This window comes from Excalfactoria chinensis, chromosome 3 (assembly GCF_039878825.1).
Source record: "Excalfactoria chinensis isolate bCotChi1 chromosome 3, bCotChi1.hap2, whole genome shotgun sequence".
Classification (NCBI taxonomy): Eukaryota; Metazoa; Chordata; class Aves; order Galliformes; family Phasianidae; genus Excalfactoria; species Excalfactoria chinensis.
The window spans coordinates 50,883,845-50,887,720 of record NC_092827.1 but is presented as its reverse complement, the minus strand read 5'-3'; positions in this window follow the sequence as shown (position 1 = coordinate 50,887,720).

Here is a 3,876-nt window from a genome sequence, read left to right as displayed (position 1 = left end):
TATTTGCAGTGAGGTGACATATGGCCCTGAACAACTTCATCTAAGTCATGATGCTCTGAAACTCCTTCTACCTGCAATTGTTCTGTAATCCTATAGCTCAGGATAATAAATAGATAACAGGTAAAAAACAGATAAGAGGCAATAGTTTTAAGGAGATATTATTATGGTCTCTATGGTTACAGATACTGATGAGAACTCTAAAAAGTGGCCGGGTTCCTCCTTCAGTCAGCAACACCATTGAAGGAAAACCTTCATGTGATCTCTTTCTTAAAAGTCATATCTCATACTGTGTTATTCTGAAAGAATAAGCTCTTATTTGCATTTTTATGTCTTCGTATTTTATGGCTTTTCACTGAAGTGCAATACTAGACACTGATATACCAGACTAAATAAATATGAACTAGAATTCTGGCAGGACAATAGTTAATCAGTGAGCCTAATGTTCTGATCTGCTAGAAAAGTGGTTTTGTAGGGAAAAATCAACTTTATTGCATTTATTTGAGTGATAGATGTGAAATGGCCAGACTTTTCCCTTTGGCTTTGACAAAAACTATCACAATTTCCCTTCCATGCTACTAAGGAACTCCAGTAGCTCCAAAGTCCACCAGGTTCACGATGGACTCATTAAGTGTCTTTCTGTCAAACACTGTACCACATACCCTATAGATTTAATCTGCCCCTACTATCCCTCATTTTAGAATAATAGATGTACCTTTAGCCTCCGGAGCTTTATAGAGCTGAAAAAATTCTATTGAATTAGCACAGAGGAAACCACTGTGAGTCGAATGCATGACCATGGATGAGCTAGCAAGCTGCACTAGGAAGAGACAATGCTTTCATGGGTACACAAGTAGGAACAAGCCCCATGAAGATAATACTGAGCATGGAGCTTACTGAAACTCCAACAGTCAATGGTCAGTTATCTCTGTATAAATGAGAACTGTTTTCCCATCTATACGGCACACCTACTCAACTGTACACATCCTCAACAGGAAGAGTCAATGTCTGACCTGTCTAAAAGTGTGGGGAAAAAAATTCTCTCCTGCTATGTTCCTTTAACTGAAGTCTTTGTTTTTTAAAGGGTTTAATATCCAGAAATCCCTGTTTTTTTCCATTTATTGCACATTTTTTGACTGCCTTGGCATACAACAATGACAAGAGTTTATTAAGAAGTAGAAATGCAAGAATTGGTTATTTTATTTCTAACTCAGAAATTCAAACCTCATCATTGCCATCACACCCATCATCTCAGGCTTTAAAGTGGTGCAAGGCAAAGTCAACCGGGACCATGCTCAAAATCCTACAGCATCACACAGTTCTGTTCTGTGAGAGTACACAGGCAGTCCCAGTGGTGGTCCTTGTACCTAAAGGGAAGGAGATGCCAAACTGTAGCAAGAACAACATACCTTCTGGCAAACACAAGTGGGAAGGTGCAGACAGCTTAGGAGACTGGGAGCCAGGAAGGTTGCTCAGGCATCCAAGCCCTTTTATTTCTGACTAGACTTTTAAAGTGATGCTTTCTTTTGTTTCTTCCCATTTTCCCATGCCACCTGGAAGGCTGTGAGAACTGTTCTGCATCCTCTTCATTGAAGGTTTTTGCAGCAGCAGCTTTTCAGCCCCCCAGGAACCAAGGCAGAGACAGGCAGAGGGGAAGAGGAGGAACAAATGGTGCATAATAATCATAGTAAAATAATAATAATGATGATAAAAATTAGAAGAAAACAACAACCAAAAAAGCTTTTAAAATGTTTTCTCTGATCTGATCTTCTTCAAAAATAAAGGAAAATAGCTCATGCTTCTGTTTCTGTTTCTGTCCTGGTTTTGCAGTGCCTCCATGAGTTTCTGTAGTACCCACACTATTGCCACATAAACCTATTTCAGGAGCAAGGCAGGACAAAGCAAGTGGACACTGAGATTCTGCTTTGGCAACTTCCTGCACTCTCAGCCTGTATCAGATCAACAAATCAATTTCTTTTAATGTGGACTTTTCTATTTAACTGATGTAGACAGAGCTAAACTGACGTTGGTGTATTTAGCATATGAATGTGAGCCAGCATAACTGTCTTGAGGTGGATCGATTAAAGAAAAATTCTTAATTGTTCCTAATAAAGTTAGAGCTACTTTAGAAAATCCTTCATTGGAAAGAAACCCCTTGTCTGAACCCCTGTTTCAGAGCTGGGCACAATCTGCTATTCAGGATATCTGACGGCTGCCTTGCCGTCAAAGTGTCAAAATGAAGCACTTCAGTCACCATTTTACGTTGCTTTTTTTGTTGTTTTGAACTTAGATTCCTACTGATGCTAAAAACCTGCTAACAAGGAAGGGGTCAAACATTTGCTTTAAGAATAAAAAAGAAAACCTTCCATTTCACTCCACCCGCAACTGGGGACTTAGACTCTCGAGCACTTTAGAGATAAGTGTTACTAAAAAAAAAGTAAGAATAATAATAAAAAATAAAGAAGCTTATTCTTAGACATGATAAGAGTTTCTAGGCAGAGTTAATCTTTCCTTGAATAAAGTAGCTTAGAAAGAAAGAAAGAAAGAAAGAAAGAAAGAAAGAAAGAAAGAAAGAAAGAAAGAAAGAAAGAAAGAAAGAAAGAAAGAAAGAAAGAAAGAAAGAAAGAAAGAAAGAAAGAAAGAAAGAAAGAAAGAAAGAAAGAAAGAAAGAAAGAAAGAAAGAAAGAAAGAAAGAAAGAGAAGCTTTTGGATACATAAACCCAATCTTGGAATATTCTGGAGGTTTGGGGTTTATTTTGTTGGCACCTGTTTTCTTGTTTTAAGAGAATCTGGGGGATGCTTCCCAGCATTCTCTTCTCCTTAGGATGCCTCAGCTCAAGCATTCAGAAACTCATTTAAGAACTGCGTTAGCACATTAAAACGGATTAGCCATATAAATGGTGTAGTTAGAAGGACACAGTTAAGCTAAGTTGTATCTTCTTAAATTTCATGGTCCTTATTAACTTCCAAAGGAGCTCAGCAGAAGTATCCAAGGGCACACTTCAGTGTTTGAAGTGTAAATTGACCCCTCCCCATCCCAGCAGAAATCCCTAGTGTGCCAATTTGCAAAGCCTAGAAGTAGTTTTTCGCATCTTTTTGGTAGTGCATCCTGCAAATTGTATCTGCAGTGGCAGCATTATTACCTCTCAAGAGGCAGTTAAATGCAAGCCACTCGGAGACCTGCACACGGGATCCATCCAGGACATGACCCCAGTGGAGATGAGGCTCATTCCTCTGAGCCTATTGGAAAGATTTGAGAAACTGGTCTTGCATTTCAGTGGACTCTGCAAAGAGTGGGATGAAAATCATCTAGAATTATCCTCACTGCCAAAGGGACTAATAAGGACTGTTGCTTTTGTAATTGCCACTTCATTAGATATGTAATATTTCCATGCCTGAAGAACTTGAGGAGAAAAGCTGCAAAAACACTTGCAAGCACACACTGTTTGCTCTATTCTGTTAAAACTGCATGTTCTGGCAAAATTCCCAAGAAGCTGGAGGATTAATAAGCCTTTCTCTGGTTTATTGAAATAAATTTAATACTTCCACCATCACATCCTTGCTCCTCAGCAATGAATGCTTTAAGCTATGTGAAAGAGAAGCTCGAGCACTTGAGTGCTATAATAACTGTATAGAAACCATTCAAAACGTAAACAAAGAAAACAGAAACAAAATCAAACCATCTTCTGTGCTGAACCAAGAAAGAAGGGAGCAGCAAATAGAGATCAAGAAGTGTTCCTTGCATATTTCTGATCTTGTTACAAGAAAATCATAGAATCATATAATAACTCCGGTTGGAAAAGACCTCAAAGATCATCAAGTCCAACTGCAGCCTAACCATAGTACCCTAACTCTAACAACCCTCTGCTAAGTCATATC